This window comes from Phoenix dactylifera, chromosome 16 (assembly GCF_051530095.1).
Source record: "Phoenix dactylifera cultivar Ajwa chromosome 16, Ajwa_hap1_PhDact_Kaust_v1.1, whole genome shotgun sequence".
Lineage (NCBI taxonomy): Eukaryota > Viridiplantae > Streptophyta > Magnoliopsida > Arecales > Arecaceae > Phoenix > Phoenix dactylifera.
Window position 1 is genome coordinate 14,531,969 of NC_143205.1, and position 12,668 is coordinate 14,544,636.

General features: G+C 38.2%; 2 pseudogenes; one reads left to right on the forward strand and one right to left on the reverse strand.

Annotated features, from left to right (window-relative positions):
• Nucleotides 1–2,105: 2,105 nt before the first annotated feature.
• LOC103720687 (14 kDa proline-rich protein DC2.15 pseudogene) lies at nucleotides 2,106–2,801 on the forward strand (annotated as a pseudogene).
• Nucleotides 2,802–11,140: 8,339 nt separating this feature from the next.
• On the reverse strand, nucleotides 11,141–12,038 carry LOC103720686 (14 kDa proline-rich protein DC2.15 pseudogene; annotated as a pseudogene).
• Nucleotides 12,039–12,668: the final 630 nt, after the last annotated feature.

Here is a 12,668-nt window from a genome sequence, read left to right on the forward strand (position 1 = left end):
ATTTTTTTATTACTTATAGTGTAAAGATTTGGAATTCTTATTGGGCTGAAAAAGCTCATATTCTTCTTACTTTTTTCCAAAGTCATAGGAGGCATAATTTCGAATGGAAGGGATGTAGAGTTCGTGCAGCTAGTCATTAGTTAGTTACCTATTTCTTTCATTTTGCTGATACTGATAGACATCAAAAATTTTGTAATTGAACTAGTTAATGATCTAATGTTAGTGGATTGATTTAATTATAATTGTTGATATTGTGTGAATTTTGTTCATCTCAGACCTAGTATATTGTTTAGGGCAGGGCAACAATAGTATCATATTTTTGGCCTGTGATGGAGCATCAACAACGTAGCTAGTCCAGAGCATCATAACTCATAATTCAATTACATGCTCATTATGTTAATATAATTTAGGATCAAACACTTCAACAAAATTTGATACACGCAAGTATATATCAATGTCCACATAAATCAAGATCAGTAATATTATATAATACATAAATTCATAAAAATATATATATACTTAACAAATAAGTATATAATAAGAAGTCATCATATACCATGCAATGCAAAATCACCGGTGCACAAAATAGCTTAAATTATATGTGATTGAAGTCTGAAAATTTTTACCTCTATCGATCTTAGACTTAAGTATAGCAAACATTGATCTAGTCCTCGATCTATGAACTGAGGGACAAAGTGTCCTGCTCAACACCTTTCTGCCTAACCGATTGCTTACCTACAGGGCCATATCTCATAATCAAATGATTATACATATTTATGGATTATGTTAGATGATCATAGCAAGGTCAACTCGAACCTCCTCATAGAACCATAAAATGCCAACTTAGAACTCTCCTAGAGTCGTATAACATTGACCTGCAATCCTTCTAGGGCCACCTAATGTAGATCCAGGGGACCCAAGACCCCTCCAAGGGTCAAGGGTCAAGGGTCATCCAAGCCATCAAGACATCTGGATCTCCACAGGTTCCTAGGGTTTCTAGAGAGAAAGAGTGGAGAAGAGAGAGAAATAGAGGAGAGGAGAGGAGAGAGAAAAGAGGAAGGAGAGAGAAAGTGAACTTCCTCCTTCCTCTAATCAAAGGAAAGTTCTCTCTTTCTCAAAATGTAGCAAGAGAAGGCCAGTAGAGAGGGCTTGTAGTGGCCGGTGGGTGGCGACCCACGGCGACAAGGCAATGGTGGCGGTGGCGTGAAAGAAAACAAAAAGTAAAATAGAGGATCGGTAGCTCGGTTCTCTGACCAGCGATTGGATCCTTCTGTGTGGTCACAAGGAACCACGAAGAGAGCTCGATCTTCGGGGAATGCCATGAGGGCAATTAAGAAGATGGTGGCTAGCGTGGATGAAAGCAAAATAAAGGAGCGACAAATACAAAAATAGGGGATTCTCGGTTCTACAGATTCCGACAACAATCTGACACTTATTCGACTGGAGTTGACGACCTTAAGGCTGCGGAAAGTGGGGAAAAAGAATTAAAAACACAAGATGGGAGTATTACCTTGGCTTCAGCAAGGTTTAGATGGTGGCTCGCCTGCACACTTAACGAAAATCAAAGAGTTTCAAGGATTTTTATCGGCGGTGGGTCGGGGATGAGAGTCGAGATAGCTAAAGAGCCTTTTATAGGTCGTGTCGTAAGGCTTTTATTGGAGTCCGATGAGCCCTAGGCTCCTCCTTGACGAACTCGGAGAGAAAGATGACTCCCATCAGGAGTCTTCCTCTCCCGTTGCACGTGCTAGGCACATGTTGAAAGACCCAAAGAGCCAGCTCAGGCCAGACCGGGCCCACAGGCCATTACAAGGTTGCTTGTTAGGGGTGGGCCGTGCCATCTAGATTGTACTTTATGTCAACAAAAAAAAGGGGGGGGGGGGGGGGGGGGGGGGGGGGGGGGGTGTGCGTGCTTAATTTGAATCTTGATCGAGATAAGGAAAAACAAAAACTCCTCTTGTCAGCATACACGACAAATGCCACCGCGCGCACGAGTTTAAGAAAGTAACTATAGTTAGAATTCTAAACTATTATTTTTTTTCTAATTAATAAAGCTTAAACTAGTAGAAAAGGAGAGGTACGCTTCACTCTTCTCGCTCTATAAATACATGCACCCTCCAACAACACAGCCCATCACAAACGCCTGCCAAACAAGCATTGTACCCACTCAGGTTTCTTGGTTTCAATTACACCACATATGGCCTCCAAGACCCCAGCTTTTGCTCTCTTCCTCATCTTTAACTCCCTCCTCTTCACCTTTGCTAGTGCCTGCGGCTCCTGCCCTCCGAAACCAGGCACGACCCCAAGCCCAAGCTCTGGCAAGTGCCCGATCGACGCCCTTAAGCTCGGTGTGTGCGCCGATGTCCTCGGTGGCCTCCTCAACATCACGATTGGCACACCACCAAAGGAGCCATGCTGCTCTTTGTTATCAGGACTCGTCGACCTCGAGGTCGCCGTGTGCCTCTGCATCGCCATCAAGGCTAGCATCCTCGGCATAAACCTCAACATTCCAGTCGACCTTAGCCTGCTTGTTAACTATTGTGGCAAGAAGGTGCCATCTGGCTTCCAATGCGCTTAGGCCTCTTATTTTCTTTCCATGTTTTCGTTGCTTTCTCTTATTGTCACGTCTCTGTATATATGGTTTGTTGTTATTCCAGATCTCTGCAATAACCTGGGTACTGTAGCAAGATTGATGGTGGCTTTTGTTATATAGGAACTGGTGGGTGGTTTGGGATCATAAGCTATGTGCTCAAGGCTGTAAACTTTTATGTAATAAACTCGGGTTGTATCTTTCATGCATGTAACGTAGGTTTGAATAGTACGTGGATTGCCATTCAGTGCTTATTGTTATAAAAGAGAACCTACTGTGGATATGACATGGTGTGACTTGATTGATGTGAAGACATACAGGCGTGACCGGCAAATCGGAAGTCCTTGATTTTTAGTGATGGATATGAGGTTTGGCAGGATGCATGTCGTTAGATATGCGTTGTCATTGTAATTATATATATATATATATATATATATATATATATATATATATATATATATATATATATATATATATATATATATATAAAAGGTTTTTTTGGGGGCATGAATAACTTCTAAAAATTCAAATTTATATTAATACCCTCTTCAAATTTATATTTATTTCTGTATATATCCTCGTAAAACATTATTTTTGCACAAATATTTTTAATATAACGGTTCTTCTAACATCATTAATAAAAATTATATTTATTTTAATTAAAAATAAAATAAAATTTTAAAATTATTTTTTTGTCCTTCATTGCGATCGGCTTATAGATGTTTCTTTTTACACATCTACCTATTAAGAATATTTTAGCCATTTTAATTTGAAACCGTTAATTTTTTAACGGTACTAGATGACGTGGGTACATATACAAAAACAAGGATAGAAAAGGGGTAGAATAGCAAAATAAATATTTTACGAAGGTATACATGCAAATATCAATTTTGGAAGGGTATCCATACAAAATTCGATATTTAGGAGGATATTCATGCAAAAAACCTATATATATATATATATATATATATATATATATATATATATATATATATATATATATATATATATATATATATATATATATATATATATATATAATAGGTCATTCATGTTGATGATTCACATCATTCATCATGATTTAAATATCAACAAAAATATACAAAAATTAAAGCCTTCTCATTGTTGATAATTTTTGTCGTTTGAGCCCATACATAAGAATTCAACTGATTTCTATACTTCAAAACAAACATAGGTTGGAGATAAATTTGCAGCATCCATGATCATCCATTCAAATTTCATATACTTTCGTGAATAATGATGTCTATACTTATGATGGGATTAGTTTTCAGATTGCAGAGGTGCAGCCTTCCCGTAATGATGGCACATCATGGGATTTTGATGGGGTGGAGCTTCTTACCTAACGGTCTTTTGGAGTGATTAAGCCTCAAACTATATCATGGGGACACATTTTATTTGTCAGTCTTGACATTTGCTTTAGAATTCTTGATATATCCAAATGTTCTTATGTCGGTATGACACGCCGTTATTTGTTAACGTAAATGGCAACAGTAAACATCCTATGGTAGATGTGAAATTTAATAAGAAAATCAGAGTGGTACAAGGAAAAGTTCTCTCCATGCCTACATGTAGTTGGATGGAACAATATTGTTGTCTGACGATCTCCAGAACATTTATTATAATAATATCGCATTATTTGGATCAGGAAAGAGAACATCTACCTGGAGAGCCCATGCTTCCATGTCATGATATTGTTGAGTTAGATTGATGCATATTAGTTGAAGTGATTTTGTCTAAACAAGGATAGGCCTCTGCTATGATTTTTAAAAAGTTTGAGCTTATTGGGATGCGCTTCCTGAGGTTGTAAGACTAGTGACTATATCAACAGATTCAGCACATATATGTTGTACTCTTTAGAGCAGCTTTTATGATCATATTTATTTATGGATGCAAGCTATAAGTTCAATCATTTAATCTCTTTCTGCTTTTTGCCTGATGCTTATTTAGTGTTTTTTTTATAAAAAAAAATCCCCTCAAAATCCTAATTTCTAGTATTTGTTATAGCATAACCTATGCACACGTACCAGAGAGACACATGAGTTCTAAATGAACTCTTTAATTTTTTCCTTCAGTTTGTTCTCACCCATTCTCAAGTGAATATCGATAATCCCCTCAAAATTAGTTAGGTGAGAATCAATGACTACTGTTCACCAACGCAGCTAAATCAATACATCAAAGAAGTCAATTTTTTTTAATGCAAGTTTTAAACATCTTTAGCCTGGTGCCAAACACCCTGACTTTAGCTGAAACTAGACTTGTGTCGCAGAAATTAGGTTGCTAGCAGCCAAGCTCGGAGATACAGAAGTGCAGGTGGAGACCAGACAATAGTTTAGAAGGTGCCATTCATCATGTATCTGAGGCTAAAATTGTTAGAAAACCACATATATACCTCGATTTCATTTTTATTTTTCCTTCATAGCACTGGAACTGCTGGGTCGATGTTGCAATGATCCTTGGCCCATTCCCCATAGGTCCAATCAGAAATCAATTAGTTAGTCGTTCTTTTCATGGTTTTGTCCTTAGAGAACACTTTGCTGTTCAGTAAATAGTTTTCTATCACAGCTAGATCAATACATCAAAGAAGTCATATTATTTTTTTTTAATGCAATTTTAAGCATCTTTGGACTAGTACCAAATAGCCTGACTTTATATCAAAGAAGTTAGGTTGTTGGCATCCTTGGAGATATAGAAATAAAGGTGGAGCCCAGACAATAGTTTTGAAGGCGCAATTCATACTGTATTTAAGACTAAAATTGTTATAAAAACTAGATATACCTCAATTTCATTTTTCTTTTTTCTTCATAGCACTAAAGCTTGGTCTAAGTTGAATTGATCCTAAACAGCTGTTGCTGGGCAGATCACTTCCAGATAGGTCCAATCAGAGATCAATTGGTTAGTCGTTCTTTTCATGGTTTTGTCCTTAGAGAACAACTTGGTTTTCAGTAAATAATTTTCCTCTTCTATAACGTGGGAGTTGGTCTATCATGATCATGAGATGTCTGGTTCCTCTTGGACGTTCGTAGAATGGGAATGTAGAGAAAGAAGGAAAAGAAATCATCATTTAGACATGACACCACTGCTCTTATGTTTCAAAAATATTATTCATCAAAAGAATAACTGTGAGGACCAGCCCACATACAGTGAGCTAATGGGCCAAGCCCAACATGGCTGGCCCATCTGGAGACCTAGAGGCGGTGATCGCCAGCTGAGATGGTTATAACCGCCTGACAGCCACGATCACCACCACTCTCCTCTTCCAGCTGAGGGCTATTAAGGCTCATGGCTCCCTCACAAAGGAACTCCATCACCCTCTCATTTCTTCTCATTCCCCTCTTTTTCTGCTACAAGGAACTGAAGCATGAGCAATATCATCGGAGTAGGGATCCGAGCCGCCGGAGGGAACATCACATAGTTGTCCCGGAGCTAGGTGAGTCTTCCATCCCTTCCATTTCATATTCCGATCTATCCGGATAAGTGATCAAAACAAAAGAAAAATAAAGAATGAAAACAAAAGAAGAAGAATAGGAAGAATAAGAAAAAGAATAAGAAGAAGAAGAAGAAGAAGAAAGGAAGGGGTTACCGGTATGCTTAGCCGCAGTTGTCGATGGCCGGAGGCCTTTCCTCTTCTCCTTTGGTCGCAACGAGCTCGGTCGCAGCCGTGCCCGCATCCATGGCCACAGCCGTGGGTTATTTCCCCTACCCTAATGGGAACGAGGGAGGAGCCGCCGGCTCGGGCCACCGTGGAGGCCATCGGCCCGACCGCGGGTATCGGCCGTGCATTACGCGTGCACCACCGGCTTCGGCCGGTTCTGCCGCTCCTCGACGGGTGGCCGTGCCCCATGTCCTCCGCCTGAGGTGGAGGAGGAGAGCTCCCAGTCAGGCCGTGGGTGCTGCAGGTGGAACCACGGCCGTCGCAGGTGCTGCCGGTTGGTCGCAGCACCGCCGACTTCGGGCTGGTCTCCTCCCAGACACCCCTCCAAGCTCGCCTCTTAGTTCATGGGAGACGAGGAGAAAAGGAGGAGTGGATCGGGAAGAGAAGAAGAAAGGAGGAAAAGAAGGTTCGGAAACCAGAAATTGGGTCAAACCTGAACCAGTATGCAATGGACACAGATCTGAATCAGAAATGGAATCAAATCCAAACCAGAAATTAGCTTAGGCTTGAACCAGAAATTGAATTAGGCTCTGAACCCGAATATAAAATTGAGTCCTAAAGATGGGCTGTAAATGACTTTAAGATTATAAATAAATAGAAATTAAATGTGCAAGTGACATGTAATTTAATGATCTCGCTAGGTATTGGAGAATTGGCATTTGGTGAGCAAATTAAGGTAAGTAACCTGTCTTAATCTTATTATGGATCATGTATCATCTTTTATAAGATGAAAAAGTATTATTTATGCAATTGGAATTGGGTATATGAATTGTGGAAAAAGTAAGTAACCCTGATATAATCTTATATTTTATCAAATACTTGTGACTACTCGATTATGAAATTGTATATGATTATTTATGTTTTTACAAAATTACGATCAAGCATGTGTTATCAATAGTTGCATGATTTTAATTAGATGACACTCATCATGAATATCATCATATGTATATAAATTTATGATGATATAGAAGTTGCACGAAAAATCAAAGTTTTCAGCATGATCATGAGTTTTATCTATCATGATGCCATTATTCACTTTCCAAAGTTTCTATGAGAAAAGATTTATGAAAAGCATGATATGTTTTAAGAACTCTCAGATCGCTATGTATGACCCCCGCCAGTGGGTAATAGTAACTAGGCATACCACCCCGCCAGTGGGTAAAAGTAACGTGGCTTTACGACCTCCGCCAGTGGGTAATAGTAACTGGAAGATGATCCTGCAGTGGTAAAGGCCTTGCCATGGGAATAAGAGCGGTCATAGCTACACTACCATCTGAGAGTATGAATTTCAAAGTATGGAATAATGACAAAAGTTTTATGATGCATAATCATATTTGTGAAGTTGCATGAATGGACTTGCATAGTTTTATGACTGGTTGGTTTATATGAAATGTTTACTTTGTTACAAACACAGATTTCAAAGCAAGAATAATGACAGCACAGATTTCAAGGCATGAATAATAATAAGTATGGATTTCAAAGCAAGAATAATGATGAGTACGGATTTCAAAGCATGAAATAAAAACAAAAGTTTTACGTCTGATTTGATTATATGTTGTATGAACTGCTTACTTTGTTACAACTGTTAGTTTCTTAAAATAATGCACTAGTATGAAAAATATTATGCTTGATCTGATAAGATTATGCATGATTACTTACTGAGCTTTATAGCTCACACCAATTTACTTATATTCTTACAGATGAATAGAAGATGCTAGAAACAAGGAGCACGACGTGCTTCAGGGTTATGGGAAAAGAAAATGAAATATTAAATGTTGCTATTTTTAGATGATTTGTAATCAATCTTTTACTGATGAAACATTTGATGACATTCAAGAATGAAATTGTTCATAATTAATCTGAAGTTTTAAAGTGGCAGCGTGTTATTGTATGTTTAATTTTGCAATAGTATGGCCGTGTCATGATCCGAATTCGGGGCGTGACAATAACTATATCTTGTGCTTGATTTTGGCATGGCTCTGTGGGTCCGGTTCCCTCGGGTCTGCACTTGAGCCAGCTAAAAAGGTTTGTTACAAATATCTTGCATTTCTGTTGAGATAGTGTAAAATTTGAAAAAAAATATGTTAAAAGGTTTGCTAAGCTTTTATTCCTTTGTTGTTTTTTTGCAAGTTGGCTATTCTTCAGGTTGACTTATTTGTTAATCAAGCTTCGGGTTTGTTGTTCTAAACTTGATGATCCAGCTCAGTGGTTGCTAAATATGAATCAAGTTAATAGGATTCTTGATCTGAACGATTCAAACATAAAATTTGGCTGTCCAACTTTATAATTCAATGGAGTTTTTAGGTGGATTGGTCATCCAGGTCGACTAAACTTCCATAATTACCGTCGTGAAGGAGCATGATATATTATCACCTGTCTTGGACTCGAAACGACTGTGGCTGATCTCTGACCAAGAGGATACAAGGTGACAAGCCTGCCTGGCTCATCCAAGTAATCTGCAACCCTGAATTTCCTTCCAAAATTCTTTTGCTTCACAGAAATGATTATAATGTGTCTTTGACGAGACAATAAGCATAGACCTTGATTACTCTTAAGATACAAAACAGTTCAGCCTTAATGGATTTGTCCATTGTCACTAACCATCAACTTTTTATCCTTCTAAGGATTATTGATGATCCTAGAAACTGCGCTCAAGCGATGCGTCTGAGAAGAAGGACTGATGGATGGCTCTAAGATCCATTCTAACTAAAATGTATCTTATCAGTTAAATTGTATTAAACATGCGGGATGCACATATGAGGAAATAAGAATAGGTGTGTTCTTTCAAATTTATATTGTTTATATTGTTTGGTAAATATATCCAGTTCACTCATGTTATTTCTTTAGAAGGGAATAAATTAAGTAAAATTATATATTTAAAATATATTTTTATAAAAGAAGAGAGTATGCATGATTACCAAAAGAGCAGTGCATAGATACAGATCATCAAATCAAGGCCATGTTATTTTCATTAGAACAACAAAGATATGGATTTGTTTTGAAAAAAATAATTATCTAGTACTCATTATATTTTAATGTTTTAATAATTTTAATCAGTCGATCTGTAGGAACAAGTTACCTGGGCCTGACACAAAATGGGATACAGGATCACTTCCTCCGCCATAAGTTTGAGGTCTCATCCTGAAACCTCCATTTGCAGCGTATTCCCATACCACAGGTCCTTGGTGAACAGGAGAAGGGAGGGTGGATTCCTTTTGGCTAGAAATTTACGGCTCTCTGCAATGAACTTTCAGAGACAACCATGATGATATGTTGCAATGTTCGAAATAAACAGTGAGGCACAAAATAAAAATAAATAAACAAAAATAATTAAAAAAACATCTTATCTTAAACAGAAGTTAAAAACCCTCACATTGGAAAACAACCTATTCCATCTCCTCCCATCCACCTTAACTATGTGCCAAAGAATTAAAAAGTGAACCCCATAATTTTGGTGAATAAGTTGCTTCTACGTGGTGAAGAGTCCAACTTAAATAAGCCCAGACAAATACTTTTTTCCGAACACGACCTTACAGACAACTCATGAATCCAATAATATAAACATAGAATATAATTAGAAAACTAACTCAGGCATGCCATAGTCATCAGCTAAGATGTTGCGGTGTGAATAGGTTGACTCAGAATTCAGTTCCCGTGAACAATTTTGGCCTACTCCTCGTTTGTGTGATTTTTATAATCTTTTATAGCATTCTGCTACCAATTTATTAAACAGTAAAGATTTGCAAATAAGTTGTTGCTGTCCATACCATTAACATGATGAATTATTAATAAACTAGATACAGGACAATCAGAGAATGATTTAATGGATCGACACACGTGAACTAGCATCAGTCCATGATGAGACTCCATGGCTGAATCTCTGCATGTGTAAGAAGAATATAAAAATGAAAAAGAAACATCTTTTTTTTCTTAAGAAGAATGATTGGAATGACACCTTGATCCAACTCTGGAACCTCTCCCAAGTGCATGCATTAAGAAGAGGATCGCCAATTGGTATACCTCATTCCTGTTGGTGAATGGAAAGACGCATATATGATGGTGCCCGTAGATCGATTATGTTTGAGTAACTTCTAGTTAAGAAGGTTCATCAGCTTGTTACTTTGCAACAGTCTTTTCTCATTTTTGATATTTTGCAGTTTATTTTGCTTATAGCCAGCCCAATATATACCCAGACTCTTCATCACGATAATAAAATCCTTCTAAAAATATTCTACAATATCAAGCTGTCTTACTACATTCCTACGTCTATTCCAAAGATTAAATTACCAAAAAGCTTAAACAGAAGCATATATGCAAGTGATAAACATATAAAAATACTTTTTTCATGGTTTTTGGTTGTTTTTTTTTTTGCATAGTGTGGCTTGAGGTTTTGTATTTGATTTTGTTGTAGCGTGGGGTATGCTTTTCGCAAGGAGTTTTTGATCCTTTTTTTAAGAATTTGGTTTGATATTTCCTGTATCTTTTGATTCAGCATCACTGAATTATAGGTTGGTAATATGAGAAAGCTCATGATACAAATAATACAATATTGTGACCCCCCAAAAACGGTGGAAGAATATTGTATCCAGTCAATGCAGGATCAGCACATTTATTATACAATAGATCAAGTGAGATACACCCAAACTAGAAGATGATATGATTTGATGATCAGATCTGCTTCAACTTGACTAATATTAGACGACACCTTCATTTCGTTCAAATGATACAGATGGAGCCTTCATAAGATACGATTTTATATTACTGAAATATGGAACAAATTGAGTAGACCGTGGATATCTTGTACATAGCGCACACCGTATGCCAGTCTAGTTTAAAGTAAAAGAAAGCAGGATGCAGAATAGTAAAGCACATGAAAGAAGTGTGGAAAACAATTCCAAAAGTTACGATAAAAAGAAGTATTAGTTCCCGAAGAAGCTACATTTTCTTCTGATAAAAAAAAGGAGGAATAATGTCCCACCTACTTCATTAAGGTCATGAAGTAGATACAAGGGGAAATTTCCGTCCCTAGAGGAATTGCAATTGATGTGGCAGATTACAAACGCGCAAAGTCTTATAAAGTCACAGACATAATTCTTCTCCCAAACCATGCATGCATTACTGACAACAGACCTTAAATCCTTATTTGCACCGGAAATGGAAGGCTCTTCATGATCTTCCACTCCAAGCCAATAGACTGAACAAAGACACGACATACACCCATAGAACCAAAACTCATTCAACCACGAAGGACCATTAACACAAGGAACAAACAAGTAAAGATGGATTTCAGAAGGATGTCAAGCCGCCTTAATTAAGCGCATTTCCATCCTGCTGGGACCTTCTTGCCACAGTAGTTCAGAAGCAAGCTAAGGTCGACAGGGAGGTTGAGCTTGATGCCCAAAATGTTGGCCTTGAGGGCAGTGCAAAGGCATACGGCAGCCTCGAGGTCAACAAGGCCCTCAAGAAGGGTGCAGCAAGGCTTCTTTGGTGGCTTGCCGAGAGATACGTTGATCAGGCCGTTAAGAACGTTGGCACACACGCCGAGCTTGAGTGCGTTCATGGGGCATTTTCCAGAAGAAGGTGAGGGAGTTGGCGTAGGCTTAGAAGGAGGGGGTGGGCATGGGACACTTTTGGAAGAGACCAAGGTGAAGAGAAGGAGGTTGAGAGTGAGGAGAAGAGCTGTGGCAGCCAAGGGTTTAGAAGCCATTTTCCAAAAGAAGTTAGATAGGAGCTCGAAGAAGGCAGAGATAGTCGAGGGTTTTGATTGTCAGAGAAGTGGTGGGAGTGGAGACCGGGGGTTAGGGTTTTATAGGAAGGGGGTTTTGGATCCTAGTGGGGGTGGCCATGTGGGGACGTAGGCCAGCATTTAGCTGGAAAGAGCTGGTTGGACATAGAATTCAGGGTTGTGATCTGGACTTGATTTGTTTTCATATGTCAACTTGAGATCGGAGGGACTATAATATGTGTATATGTCCTCGTCTGCATGGAATAAGAAATCTAATGGAAAATGTTCATGAAATAACAACCCCTTGTTGTCAAGCAAAATAAAAGGGCAAAAAAAAAAAAAAGGTTGTGAGAAAGGATAAAGGGTAACTTTAACATGATGCTCTATTCCATTATTATTATTATTATTTTAACAATTTAGAACCTCGCCCAAAATGGCTAGTGAGAAGGTATCATTTAGGTTTTTTAATCTTGTATAAGTACTCAAGATCTACCTAATAAATAACCGCAGTTAGGCTAAGGATTTAAATCCATTCAAATCTAATCACAAATATCACAATCGGCCCGTGGTCAACCCCAATGAATCTGTGCTGCAGTATTTTCCAGTCCACATAGGTTATAGGTCAGATCCGCTCTGATATCATTTGTAACAACCCAGTATCACACCCAAAAAAGCTAACTGGA